This window comes from Cnephaeus nilssonii (assembly GCF_951640355.1).
Source record: "Cnephaeus nilssonii genome assembly, chromosome: 3".
NCBI classification, from domain to species: Eukaryota; Metazoa; Chordata; class Mammalia; order Chiroptera; family Vespertilionidae; genus Cnephaeus; species Cnephaeus nilssonii.
Window position 1 is genome coordinate 20,685,992 of NC_137074.1, and position 14,711 is coordinate 20,700,702.

A 14,711-nucleotide genomic window follows, 5' to 3' on the forward strand; every position below is an offset into this window, starting at 1 on the left:
GTCCCCGTGTGCTCTGAGCTGCCCTGCTTTTATATTTCTGATTCCAAAAGGGCACGATAGGGAAACTTATCTAGCAATTGAGTTAACTGATGTCTAGGTACTGAAAACTTGTTCAACTATGAAGCTTAGAATGCCTGAGCTTCTCTTTTTCCTTTTCCAAAGCAGGAATAAAAGAGGTATTTCCAAATCTAAGCCACTGTTTAAAAATCAACATGTAAAAGATAGAACGAGATAAAAGTGTCTGGAAATGTTTTGCGAAATATGGCCAGAGAGATTTGTCTGAAGCTCTTGTAAATTGTTATTTAATGTACATGGAGGAAGGGCCAAAGGAGAATGGTCTCAGTCAGAAAGAACTTGAATGAGCTGTCAGTGTTGGGAATGTACCTCCTATCTGTACATCTTAAAGCTACCATTAATGAGCTCCTGGACAAAGAATTAAGTGGCACAGAAAGCCTCTATAATAATTTCCTTCCATAACGTATTCTTTTAGTACTCTAGGCCAGAAACCGTCTTTAAAGGAGTCTAACACAGGACCATACAATTCCTGCTCTATTATCTGACATTGGAATGACATCTTTCAAGTTAGAGGGGAATATTCATTAAGGTAACCAGGTTTAGCCAGCAACTTTTGGGAAAAAAAAACAGATGCTACTCTTTTCTGCTTTACTCAAACAATAACAACGTGTCCAGTAACCAGAATGAATGGTTTTCATGGTAATCTACAGGGTAATGTTATTAATCATTGCTTTGCAGTAGCCTTGTGAATCCCTTGTTTAATGAGTGTGCTAAAGAACAGTGAAAGTCATGTCTATCTTACATGATCCAAAATTAAAAATGTCTACCCCCTTTATTTTTATAGCATGGTTGTTTCAGGAGGAGACTAGTGTGTGCAGTGGAAACGAAGTCCATTTACAAATTAGATTTACTGCAGAGCTCCATGTGCATATCTCAGAAAAAAAGGCAAATTTTCTCATCGCCTGCTCCTTTCCTTTTTTCACCTAATATTGGAATTACCTACCTCAGTTGAATCATTGAATTTACTGGAACAATGACAAGGATGAATGGTGCAATTCCTTCAAATTATAATGTAAGCAATAGACCAAGCAATTCCTCATGCCACCAGCTTTTCTTTCATTTGTAGATGTTGCCTGTGAAGAAGATACAGAAAGTTTTTCTGGACTTTCAATTGTCCTTTCTTCCAACAACATGCCCAAGAGGGAGATCTTTATTAGAGACCTGTATGTAGAAGATAGATATGATTGATACAAAATAGGGACATATGTATCCATCTGTGAAACCTTACTTCCAGAACAGAATATAAACCGGATTGAATAGGCCTTGAAGACATTACACATTTGCTATGGGAAAGAATTCTATGGGTCCTTGCTTTATGGCCATAAATAGGGAATTGCTAGAGGACTCTAACTCCAAATTCCAATGAAAATATTTCACATCAGGTTAATTCCAGTTCTTGAGGGATTTGAGGATTGGCTTATGCCCAATGATAATCTATGTTTAAAATCAAGGGTATTCTTAACTGATTGGAAGAAGGCATTAGAGCTGGAGAGGGGTCCAGCAGTCCTGGTATATCTACACTAATAAAAGAGAAAGATGCAAATTGACCGTAACTTCACGACGCCCACCAGCTAATCAGGAGTGAGTATGCAAATTAACCCAACAAAGATGGTGGGTTAATTTGCATATGCAGGCACCAAGCAGCCGGGGGCAACAACGCAGGCATTCCACACCACCCCAGCTGCTCCGGGCCTCTGGGTAGCATGGGAAGGCAGAAAGGCAGCTCTGGGCTGGAGCAAAGGCAGAAAGGTGGCTCCAGTCCAGAGTGAAGTTGGTGCTGGCAGCCAGGGGAAGGAAGGCCCATTCTTGCATGAATCTTCGTGCATTGGGCCTCTAGTTTAAGAAATAAAAATGCAGGAAGATGGAAGAGAATGCACATCAGTCTTGTGATAAGTGGTTCTGACCTTCTTTATGGGTCTATGTCTGCATAGGGCTACATGTGAAAACATCTGATTGGCTTTATACTGATTGGCTGGCCATTTCACAGAGTTGTCTGATGAATCTGTGAGGCTGATGCATTTTACAGGATGGCTCATTCCCCTGCACAGCAAGGGAGGGTGGTGCAGGGGCCAGAGTCCTGGAGTTGGAGGCAATGGGTTGGCTTTTAGTTCCTGTGTAACTGTGGATATGATTTTAAAACATTATTTGTTGTTTTAAATAACTATTTTTTAAGGTTAAAAAAGTGGCATCTGAACTTGGTAGAAAAATTTAAAAATAGACATACATATAAAGAAGAAAAGGTGACTACTGCTAATATCTTGGGGTGCTTCCCCCAGCCTTGTGAATTTGAATTATACTAGATATTTTGTTTTTTACCTTATTTTTATGGCAGTCTATTTTATTATTTTGAAAACCACTTTAAAAATGTAAAGGACTGCATCTTATAAGTATACTAGAGGCCTGGTGCATGAAATTCGTGCACTCGGGGGGTCCCTCAGCCTGGCCTGTGCCCTCTCGCAGTTTGGGAGGCCTCGGGGGATGTCTGACTGATGGCTTAGGCCCGCTGCCCTTGCCAGCTATGAGCCTGGCTTCTGGCTGAGTGGCACTCCCCCTGTGGGAATGCACTGACCACCAGGGGCAGCTCCTGTGTTAAGCATCTGCCCACTGGTGGTCAGTGCATGTCATAGTGACCAGTTGTTCTGCTGTCGGGCCAAAACCAGCTCTCTGACATTCCCCGAGGAGTCCTGGATTGCAAGAGGGTGCAGGCCAGGCCAAGGGACCCCACCAGTGCATGATTAGGGCCTGGGAGGGATCTGAGAGGTTGGTCAGCTGGGGAGGGACTGCAGGAGGGCTCCAGGGTGTGTCTGGCCCATCTTGCTCAGTCCCGGTCAGCCGGATCCCAGCAGCAAGCTAACCTACCATTTGGAGCATCTGCCCCCTGGTGGTCAGTGCACATCATAGCAACTGGTTGACTGCCCTCTGGTGGTCAGTGTACCTCATAGCGAGTGGTTGAGCTGCCTTAGCATATCATTAGCATACTAGAGGCCCAGTGCATGAAATTCATGCACGGGGATGTGTGTGTCCCTCAATCACAGCCTTTACCTTCTCCAATCTGGGACATCCCTCTCCCAACCCAGGATTGCTGGCTCCCAACCGCTCGCCTGCCTGCCTGCCTGATTGCCCCTAACCGCTTCTGCCTGCCAGTCTGATCACCCCTAACCACTCCCCTGCCAGCCTGATTGGCGCCTAACTGCTCCCCTGCTGGCCCGATTGCCTCTAACTGACCTCCCCTGCTGGCCTGGTCATCCCTAACTGCCCTCCCCTGCGGGCCTTGTCCCTCCCAACTGCCCTCCCCTGCAGGCCTTGTCTCCCCCCAACTGCCCTCCCCTACAGGCCCGGTCACCCCTAACTGCCCTCCCTTGCCAGCCCGGTTGTCCCTAACTGCCCTCCCCTGCTGTCCTGATTGCCCCTAACTGCCCTCCCCTGCCGGCCTGGTCATCCCAAACTTCCCTCCCCTCCAGGCATGGTTTCCCCCAACTGTCCTCCCCTGCAGGCCTGGTGCCCCCCAACTGCCCTCCCTTGCAGGCCTGCTCCTTCCCAACTGCCCTCCCCTGCTGGCCATCTTGTGGCGACCATATTGTGTCCACATGGGGACGGCCATCTTGTGTTGGAGTGACAGTCAATTTGCATATTACCTCTTTATTAGATAGGCTTATGCTTTGATTGGTTGAACAGCTGACTGTATGACTGGACACTTAGCATATTAGGCTTTTATTATATAGGATTATTGCTTAGCTGGTCTTGTCTTGTTTACTATTTATCATGATTATAAATAACTAGAGTCCCAGTGCACGAAATTTGTGCATAGGGGGTGGGGGTGTCCCTCAGCCCAGCCTGCACCCTCTCCAATCTGGGACCCCTCGAGGGATGTCCGACTGCCCATTTAGGCCTGATCCCTCTTACAATCCAGGACTGCTGGCTTCCAACTGCTCGCCTGCCTGCCTTCCTGATTGCCCCTAACTGCTTCTGCCTGTCAGCCTGATAACCTCCTAACCACTCCCCTGCCAGCCTGATTGATGCCTAACTGCTCCCCTGTCAGCCTGGTCACCCCTAATTGCCCTACCCTGAAGGCCTGGTCACCCCTAACTGCCCTCCCCTGCAGGCCTGGTCACCCCCAACTGCTCTCCCCTGCAGGCCTGGTTCCTCCCAACTGTTCTCCCCTGCAGGCCTGGTTCCCCCCCAACTGCCCTTCCCTGCAGGCCTGGTCACCCCCAACTCCCCTCCTCTGCCGGCATGGTCACCCCTAACTGCCCTCCACTGTAGGCCTGATTGCTCACAACTGCCCTCCCTTGCAGGCCTGGTCCCTCCCAACTGTCCTCCCCTGTTGGCCATCTTGTGGTGGCCATCTTGTGTATGGGGGCAGCCATCTTGTGTGTTGGAGTGATGGTCAACTTGCATATTACCCTTTTATTAGATAGGCTAGAGGCCTGGTGCATGGGTGGGGGCCAGCTGGTTTGCCCTGAAGGATGTCCTGGATCAGGGTGGGAGTTCCCTTGGGGCATGAGGCAGCCTGGGTGAGGGGCCTGTGGTGGTTTGCAGGCCAGCCATGCCCCCTGGCGACCCAAGCAGAGGCCCTGGTATCTGGGATTTATTTATCGTCTATAATTGAAACTTTGTAGCCTTGAGCGGAGGCCAGGGCAGGCCAGGGCGGGTGGAAAGCTTGTCTTCCTCCATTGCTGGGGGCAACCCAAGCCTCCTGCTCTCTCCAGCTCTGTGGCCACCACCATATTTGTTGGGTTAATTTGCATACTCGCTCCTGATTGGCTAGTGGGCATGGCTTGTGGGCGTAGCGAAGGTACGGTCAATTTGCATGTTTCTCTTTTATTAGATAGGATTCTAGAGGCCTGGTGCATGAAATTCGTGCACCAGGGGGGTGGTCCCTCAGCCTGGCCTGCACCCTCTCGCAATCCGGGACTTATCAGGGGACATCCCTCTTGCAATCTGGGACCACTGGCTCCTAACTGCTCACCTGCTTGCCTGATTGCCCCTAACCGTTCTGCCATCCTGCCTGATCATCCCTAACCACTCACCTGCCTGCTTGATTTCGCCCTTAAAACTCAAGCTTCTTCTTTTTTTTATTTTTAATATCTATATTTCTTCTTTATTTTTTATTTTAAAAGTCAAGCTTCTTGAGAACATGAGGTGTTTAACCTTATTCCATATTCCTTACAGAGAGCTAAGCATGGTAAATACAGCAGATACTAAATACTTATGGGCTTCTATATAAACACTTTCCAACCAGTAATGTTTTATTAGGCAGTCTCCAAAAACTTGAACTGGAAAACCTAAAAGTAGAGTGCTCAGATTTCAGACATCAGGTGCTATTAGCAGGATTTCCATCCCAATTGAACTCTAATTCATAGCTCTCAAAAGTCTGGACAAACTGCCCTTCACTGTCTCCAAAGTGTCTTATTCATCACTATCTCATTTTCCTTTTTTTTTTTTTGAGTTCAGTGTTTTATATCCACATCAGTATCAATGTACCATACAAAACCCCCCTGCCAAGCTTAGCTGGGCAGGCAGGAGGGCGTCCATGGGAGCATAGAAACCAGGGTTCTTGTCCCAAAGAGGAGAAAATGGGTTTACAGTCAAGGAAACAAAATCAGAACCCAGCATGATCAAGGAGAAGCCTTGAAACTGCATTGAGCGGAGGTGCTGCGGACAGCGGTGCATCTCGGCTGGCCCAGCAGTGCCTGCAGCAGCCTCCGTTCCTGGGAAGCCTGGGGTCAGATAGGGACCAGCTCTGGAGGTTATTTTTAATAAGTTTGATTTTGGGGGAGGAGGGCTTCTGGGCAGCAGCTCCATGTGGGGGTAACCGGTACGGGTTTCACTTCAGGGTTTGGACGGGAAGTTGGGTCTGTGGGTAAAACCCGGCCACGCCTGACCCCAAATGTCACAGCTGAGGTTCTTGGAAGTGGCCCAGAAAAGTTCCTTCTTGTCTTCTTCCTGCCCTGACCCCAGGTCTATGACTTAAAAATCAGGGCACCAGGCTGGGGCTGAGCCCCAAGGGCCTTTGTAAACATGGCAGGTACAGGCAGGGGGGAGCTTGGGGGAACTGTAGGAACTGGTGGGGGCAGCCAGAGCCAGGGGAGGGCAGTGCCCATGGGGGAAGGGGCATGGGGTGGAGGAGGTATGCTCCTCAAACAGAGACTTAGAGGCACAGAGACTAAGAGAGACAGAGGGGACAGAAATGGGGCTAGAAAGAGTGACAGGAAGAGAAAGACTCAGAGAAAGCAAGAGAGAGATTGAGACAAAGATTCACAAAGAAGAGAGACAGACAGACAGAAAGATGGAGTCCTGCTCTGTATGAGTCATTGGGCTTGGGGCAGGAGGGTTCACACAGGATGTGCCAGTGTGATGGTAAGTGCATCGTTGTGTTGCACAAGGGAGGTGTGCTGGTTATGCAGCACCAGCTCCTTTGGAGACCCGTACAGTTTGTAGGGCTCCCCAAAACCCAAGCCAGTGGCCATGCAGTAGATGACACAGTGTTTGGTATCGTCGTCCACCACCACAGAGCAGGCATTGCAGTCCCGCTGGCTGCTCTCATGGGTGAGGAAGGTACCATCCCGCTGGCCGTTCAGCATGTCCTCAGCCTGTGTGCGGCTGATCTTGCCCACATACCAGGTTCGTTCCTCATGGTGGGGGAGGTCACCCGCATCCTCCATCAGTGCAGACTGGTCTTCAGTCTCATTTTTGATTCCCAACCACTCATTGATTTCCTTCTGCCAGACGCCTTTCTGGGTGAGCCATACCAGGAACTGTTCTCAGATCTTGCGCAGCTGCATGAGGTCTGGCTTCAGGCTGTTCATGCGCTTATTGATCTCCCGGTTGTCCAAGGCCTGTGTCCGCAGCTCCTGTTCCAGCTTCATGTGGCTCTCATGGATCTCTGCAATGCGAGACTTAGTTCCGCAGGATCCGCTGCATCTCCTTTTCATTGCCCTCACGCCGGAAGCGCTCCAGATACTCCTTGATGCACTTCTCTTGAGTCTGGCCCTGCTCTTCAAAGATCTTGATGGTTTCATTGAAGGCTTCGATGGGGTGCTCTTCACCTGCAGTTCCTGGGAGGTGCGTGTGTACTCCTCATAGAGCTGGTCGTACTCGCGGCTCTTGTCCTCGCTTCAAACCAAGGTAACAAATGAAACCTTTAATTCTGATCTTCCTCCCACAAGGGAACAGCAAACCTCAACAGAAATAATTTCCCGCCAGAAGTCAGGTCCAAATACTGTGAGTCTGAGGACTATAGGGCAGACTCTGTACATGCACAATAGCAGGCTCACGGTCCAGCCGTAGGCGCCCAGGCGTCCTCCACAATCCCACAATCCAGCGTTGGTGGAATAGTGGTGAGCATAGCTGCCTTCCACAATCCCACAATCCTCTGGTCACATACTTCCGGTTTTTCTAGCTCCGCCTGAAGTGGTGTTTCCTTCAGTCGGGTTGCAAGTCCAGGGCCTCTCGTTGGAGAGGATTTTTCTGTTTTGGCGTTGGTAGCTGTTTGCTATTTGGAATCAGTGAAGTTTCAGGAGTACTGCCACTGCCATGAACATGTCGGTCCCAAGCGCACTCATGAAACAACCGCCCATTCAGTCCTCGGCTGGCGCCTTCCCGGTTCACAATGAGAAAGGTACTGTGCTGAGCCTTTTCCAATCCGATCTTCCTCTTCTTTCCCCAGCACACTCCAAACCTACTCGGGGCCGACCACCCCAACCCCGCAGACCCTTCAGACCTTCCCCTCTATTTCTTCGACTTTCCCCAATCAAACTCGCACCCTATCGCGTTGCCTAGGGGAGCCCCTAACTGCTCCCCGGGGGGCAGGGCCAGCCTGGGCGAGGGACTGTGGTGTTCTGGTCTCTGGTTGTGTTGGTAGCTGGCTTTTTATATATATAGATTGCATAGATACAGAGCAATTTGGCACATTCATTCTAAGGTACTATTCTGGTTGGAAGATAATTCCACAAAAGAGAAAAGAGAAGCCATTGCATTCAGTGTTTTTCATTTCTACATTCAGACTCTTCCCATGTTGCATTTTATTGTTACTAGGCTCTCAATTTGAACCCCACACTTTTAGCAGCATCAGACAGGGCCCGGGATGACAAGAATTAAAGACACATCCTGGCTCTAGCACTTGATATGATTTGGCACGTAGGACAAACTCTCTTGCATTGTTTCTCATTTGTTTCCCAACTCTTGTTTAACTAAAGACATTATAAACTCTTTATGAACCTGACCCATGAGTTAATTTCTTTAGTAGTTTCTAGAACAGGACTAGTTAGGCACAAAGTAGATACCTCCCAAATACTTATATTGAATATGACTTCCAAGAACTTCAGTGGAACAGAAAGAATATACTTTCCCCTAGTTCTAGCTTAAGGAGAGGATGCCTGGCACCTTCATAAAGGAAAAATATTTGAATGTCCTTTTTTTTGGGTATTTTATAATAAGGAACTAGGCTGAATGAATATTTTCATGTATTAGCAGCTTTAACTGACAAAGAGAGTTCTTCCCTTGTTACAGGAATTTGAGTCATTACTATGATTATATGAGAACATTTATATAAGTAGCAATGTATGTATGTGATTATAAGTAAAATTCAAAGAGGTTGAGAATCACTGAGCAACTTATAAAGTTTCTGAATTAGTGTAGTGGCCCTCACCTTAAAATGATATGTATGTATGTTTATGTGCAAATTACATAAAAACATATATGTGTAAAGTTTTCATAACACCCTTCAAATGACTGGAGATGGCTAGGCTTGGGAACAATAAGACTAGGTTGATAACTATAGAAATGCATGTTAAAGGCAATATGTTCTGAGGAATATTGCATAATAGTGGTTCTGTGGGTTATTATTTGTGTGTATATGAAAAAGGGTTCTGGGATCAAATAGGTTTGCAAATCACTGAGCCAACAAAGGTGCTTTTTCTGCCATTACTGAAAGACCTGTCAGAGCTTCTCATATGCTTATGTGCACTGTGAATTTAGAGAAAGGAAACAGCAGGCAGGGATTCCCAAACTTATTTGTGGAATATCTTAGAACTAAGTGTTCTATGACACACACTTAGGGAGATCAGAATTAAAGAATGAGTAACATTTAAAAAGCACTGAGCTGGTGTGGCTCAGTGGTTGAGCGTCGACCTATGAACCAGGAGATCACGGTTTGATTCCTGGTCAGGGCACATGCCTGGATTGTGGGTTCGATCCCAGTGTGGGGCTTACAGGAAGCAGCCGATCAATGATTCTCTCTCATCATTGATGTTTCTATCTCTCTCTCCCTCTCCTTTCCTCTCAGAAATCAATACAAATATTTTTTTAAAAAAGCACTGAGATACATATGGTTGAATACCAAAGGAGAGTAAAAAGTAATGGACTCCTCAGTCAATCTAAATGAATTAGATTCTACTTATATGACTTCAACTGTCCAATGGATTCTTCCACATAGGGTTTATTCATTATGAACAAAATAAGTTATTAAATTAACAACTCCAAACAGCATCACCCCAGATGGCCAAATAAGCAGACTGGCAAACTCTGGTTATTTTCTTAGGCTCTATTTGTAGAAGTGGAATGAAAGGGTAAATATTATGTACTAATATTACATATGCATGTATGCAATCATATTTATTATTAATGCAGTTGCTGTCAGGAAATATTTTCTCACTTTACCTTCCCACTGGCAATATTTGAGAATGCCTATTTCATTGCTTTCTCTACACTACACAGTGTTATATGGAATATATGGCATTGAGTTATATAGTTAAACAAATAATTGGGTAAGTTGATTAACTTTTCTGAGTCTCAATTTCTTTGGCTGCAAAGAAGACTAATAGCATTAGAAAGGACCATTGTAAAAAAATAAATGAGGTACTACTGTACAAGTGATTTGAAAGAGCAATGCACTTTGTTTTCAAACTCTCTGAAATAAGGGTTGAGGTGTGACCCCTGACTGTGCATGGTGCATTTAAGTGTTATGAAGATAATTAAGGATAGGGTGACTCTTAAAATATCTGGGGGAAATGTGCACTTCACCTAATACCTGACTGCTGAGCTCAAGTAGTACTTACGGGAGATCTTTGTGTTCTTACAGAGGCTTTTAAGGGATTTATACAATCACCAACCTCCCGGGAAAAAGTGACTTTGGGATAGAATACAAAGAGCTTTTAAAACCATCAGTGTCAACATTCCAAACCATAGCTGCCTGAACCTATTAATTTGAAATGACTGGGTACATTTAGTAGAACAAATCAACACATGAATAAACATTTAGCTATAGTCCTTTAAGAGTGATTTCTACCATCTTAATAAATGTTTCTTTTTAACTAGAGAGTAGGTACACTGAGCATCGTTGCTGATATTTCCTCTCTGCTATTAAAACTCCCTGACTTCCTAGAATCATTTACTTCAGCCACTTCCAGAGGATCAGCTGTGGTCCTGTGTGTGGACAGGCAGTTCTCCACATACAGTGAGCTCTGGTGCACTCGGTTCCTGCCCGCAGGGCAGCAGGTAATCCATGAGTTTAGCAACCTGGCTTGAGTTCCTGCAGGAAGATCTGGTGTTGAGAATCAACCTGAGGTGAGTGCAAGAACATTCAACAACCGTTGAGTGAGCAGCCGGAGATGAGTTAGAGAAGAATCCTGCTCTGAGAGGATGTAAAGGTTCCATAGCAACAGCTGCCCTGGCCTTTCCGGTTTTAGCTTGTGGTTGTCACTAAATGGCCCGTGGTTGTATTATGTGCATTTGCTCAGTGGGAGGAGGAAACAGCATGGTTCCGAGGACTCACATCTCTCTGGAGCTGCCAGTTGAGACCATGCTTCCCTTCCCTACGGCCTCCCAGGCGATGAGAAATGTCACCTTTCCGAGGCAAGAGAAATGGAGGTCTTGTGTGCATTGGTACACATATTGCAAACTAGTTACAGACAAAAACCTGTCAAATATTTCTTCAGTCACCAGGAAATTAAACTGGGCTCCAGACCAGATATCTAGTTCTGCCTCCCAATCCAGGAAGGGCTACTGCATGCTCATTATGGGTAGGTGGTAGGCAAATGCCCTTTGCAACATAAAGGCCATGATTTCATGAAAGGGAACCCTTGCTGCTAAGTCCTGAAACCTCAATGACTTGACATTATTTTCTACTCATGTAAGTCCATTTGAGGGGTAGGAAGTTCCAATCAGGTGAAAGGTGGGATCAGCCTATGTTTCCTAAGGTGGATAGTGGCTGAGTATTGATTGGCATTGATCAAACAGACAGGACAGAGACTGGGGAGGATTATGTGGAGGGTACTTTGTGGACCAGGCCTGAAAGTGGCACCTGTGGGCAGAAGTGACATTGGCTGGAATTCAATCACATGACACACTGAACTGCAAGGGAGACTGGGAGTTGTAGGCCAAATGCGTGCCTAGGAAGAGAGAGAAATGGGCATGGTGAACGGCTGGTAGGTCTCTGCCCCGGGGTGTGGTCAGAGCATGCAAAGGAGCTGCCCAGGGAGAGTCCAGCTGTTTACTACAACAGGAAAGAAATCAAAGCACAGCTTTCCCTTCAATTCTACTCTCCTCGTCCCAGGCCGGATGCATCAACCTAACCCACAGGGTGGGCCAATCACTTTTTGCTTCTCTACTTGGGACTCACTTTCCTGTTTCACTGAGAAAGCTGATGGCCCTTCAGGAACCTGTAGATGGTGATCTGACATTTACAGATGGCAGGGACTTGGAACACAGTCTGGCTTATGACACTCCATGAGGGCTCTCAGCTCTCGTTTTGAACGGCTCAGAGTTTGTTTTTATTGCCCTAAGAATCACTTAGGGGTGGATGAGCCAGGAGTCCCCCTGCAGCTCATTTTATTCCACCTGCATTTGGTTGTGGGATGGTCATCCCTCCCCAAGGCAAGAGCCACAGGCTCTGGCGCCACGGACACAGGCTGATAGCGCATGAGGCAGGATCTGGCACATGGTCAGAGAGCACTTGTTGAGCCAACAGAGTTCACTACGGCAGCCTGATCTTCCAGAAATGGCCAGGCGTGTGTTTTTCAGAGGAGCTTCCATGACAGTGTGTTGATTCAGACAGTGTAATCATTACACGTTTCTCTAGAATGCACCTACGGGATTCTAGAAGCCAGAGAAGCCTTGCTCCCAGCAGCAGGATACAGCATGGTTTTGAATGTAATATTATTATTTTTTTTGAATGTAATATTATTAAATAAAACTGCTGATCATGGATGATATCTTGGCATTCCTCCCCTGGCTCACTGTCCTCAAACAAAATACATGCATTTTGTGTGTGTGTGTGTGTGTGTGTGTGTGTGTGTGTAAAATGGTGAAACATTTGAGGAAAAATTAGTTAAGAAAATATGGGCTTGATTCAAGAGACCTTTTTAATGACAATACCTCCCATTTGATATACTTCACTAATAAAAGATGAAAGGCCAAGGTGCATTTTATAGCTTAATCTTCATATTTAATTGGATTAGAGCAATGAACATCAAGTGTGAAACAAGCTGTCCTAAAGGGCTGTTGCGTTATTTAGTTTCCTCTGAGGTTAAGGGGGTGATAGCATGATCAATTCCACAAGTGGGCACATTGGATAGATCAGCTCTTCCTGTCCAAGCTCAGTAATCTGAATGAGGCGACTATCCAAACACCAGTTGCTTGTTGAACAAAATATTAAATGCTTAAATCTGCTTATATTATTTTAGGTTCCAAATGGTCATTTATTCAAAATAAATGACAAAGCAGTATTATGTTTAAATGTGTTTTTAAGGTACTTTCAGTTAAATTAATTCCCAATAATGCCAATATTCAGAATTCAAGGACACTCAGTATTGAATGTAATATTAAAAAAAGTTAAAGTCAAACTAGAAAATGGAATAGAAATCCATTCAAGAGGTTTGATCATCTCTTATGTCCCAGTTCCAGAGATATGAGGATACGTAAGACAAGCTTCTTGCCGTGAATAATCTTGGAGTTTTTTTTCAGGGAATACAAGACTACAGTATTGTTTTATTGGTGTAATGTAAGAAGTGTGAAATTCTCTGGAAATAGAGGTAAAGGACAGGGGCAGACAGGGATGTGTCAGAAAAAAAAACACAAAAGCAACGCACAAAATACACCATTTCTGCTGGAGTTTTACAAGGATGCGAGGAAGTTTGTGGGAATGAGAACCAGCAGGGAGGCAGGGAGGAAAGCGCAGGGAAGACATGTGTGGTCTGTGACTCAAGAACAAAGTTGACCTTTTTTTAGGCTGGGAATCCACTAAACCACCAAGTTCCTAGGAATGGGAAAAAAGCGCGTGACATGAGCAAGTAGTATAACTAAATGCAGAAATTCGTCACAGTTAGGCCTTGTTCATCTGATATTGTCAGAGAATGAAAACTCTGACTCAAGTGATTTTTCCCTGAAACTTTGTAATTTGTGTCAAGGATTTTTTTTTAAAACTTTTTAAACCTGAAGAAACAACTTGACAATTCTACTTTATCTTTTTAAAAAAGATATATGTTTTTATTGATTTCTAGAGAGCGAAGAAGGGAGAGGGGGAGAGAGAAACATCTACGTGAGAAAGAAATGTGGATTGGTTGCCTCCTGTCAACCAGGGATCGAACCCACAACCTGGATATGTGCCCTGACAGGGAATCAACCTGCAACCTTCTGGTGCATGGGACAACACTGAGTCACACTGGCCAGGGCTCTAGTTTATCTTAATAAATGTCAACTGTTGTGCTGTGTTAAAATGTCCTGAGGGACTTATGGCATGTAGAACTATTTGCCTTGAAAATTAGAGGCCTTCTTTTGGTATTTTATTTTTAAAGTTTGGCTTCTGTATTTTTTTCTCCCTCCATTACTTTTTCTGTATCCTTACCTTGCTGTAAATTTTTCTTGCTGCTGTCAGTAGATCTGCCTCTAATGGGCTCTTTCATCTAATTTGCTGTCTTTACTCTGCTGAGGAATGGGGAGCAAGAAAATCCACCTTGCTTGAATTATGTGCACGAAAGAGTAAATGGTTTATGAATTGAGGTCCTTTTCCAGGAAGCCTAAAACTTTTTGTTTATTCTTGCTTGTGTTCCATTGAGCAAGGTTGCAAAAAAGGTGACCTCTAAAAAAAAAATCAGTTGTGACTTTATTTGAACTAACATTTTAATCTGTTTGGGAAAATGGCAAATCTTGAAATAGCTTCAAGTTGAAGTTTATCTTGGAATAGTCCTTCGAGATGTTAGAAAAGCAAAGCCTGTAGAACACTATTTCTCAAAATGTTGATGGGACACTTGTGCTTCAGGTTTTATAATTTTCCCGGCTGGAAAGAACATTCTAGCACAAAGTAAGGGAAGTGAGTTTGTCTTCCATGGCAGAAACATATTTTTTCAATAATATTGAACTTTAGTCAACAATTAAACATATACAATGATTATACAGAGGAATGGTATTTCAAGAGGCAGTGTGGTATGTTTGGGGATTTAAAATATACAACCTGACTTTGCTTCTCTAACTCTGAGGAGGTAGTATTGTTTTACTCATTTTTCTGAGGAAGAAACTAACAACTCAGAGTACTCACATCACACAGTACTGTACTGATGGGCAAGGATTTAAAACCCTGTCAGTCTGACCTCTAAGCCCATGCTCCTGGGAATTTGTACTTTATCCCAGTCCTCCCAATA

At 45.2% G+C, this 14,711-nt stretch overlaps 1 pseudogene across 1 annotated transcript; it reads right to left on the bottom strand.

Moving 5' to 3' along the window:
• Window positions 1–6,410: 6,410 nt before the first annotated feature.
• On the bottom strand, window positions 6,411–7,423 carry LOC307097270 (phosphatidylinositol 3-kinase regulatory subunit beta-like; annotated as a pseudogene). The gene is made up of 2 exons: window positions 7,353–7,423; window positions 6,411–7,191 (listed from the first exon to the last, which is right to left on the bottom strand). The product of its transcript is annotated as a phosphatidylinositol 3-kinase regulatory subunit beta-like (transcript).
• Window positions 7,424–14,711: the final 7,288 nt, after the last annotated feature.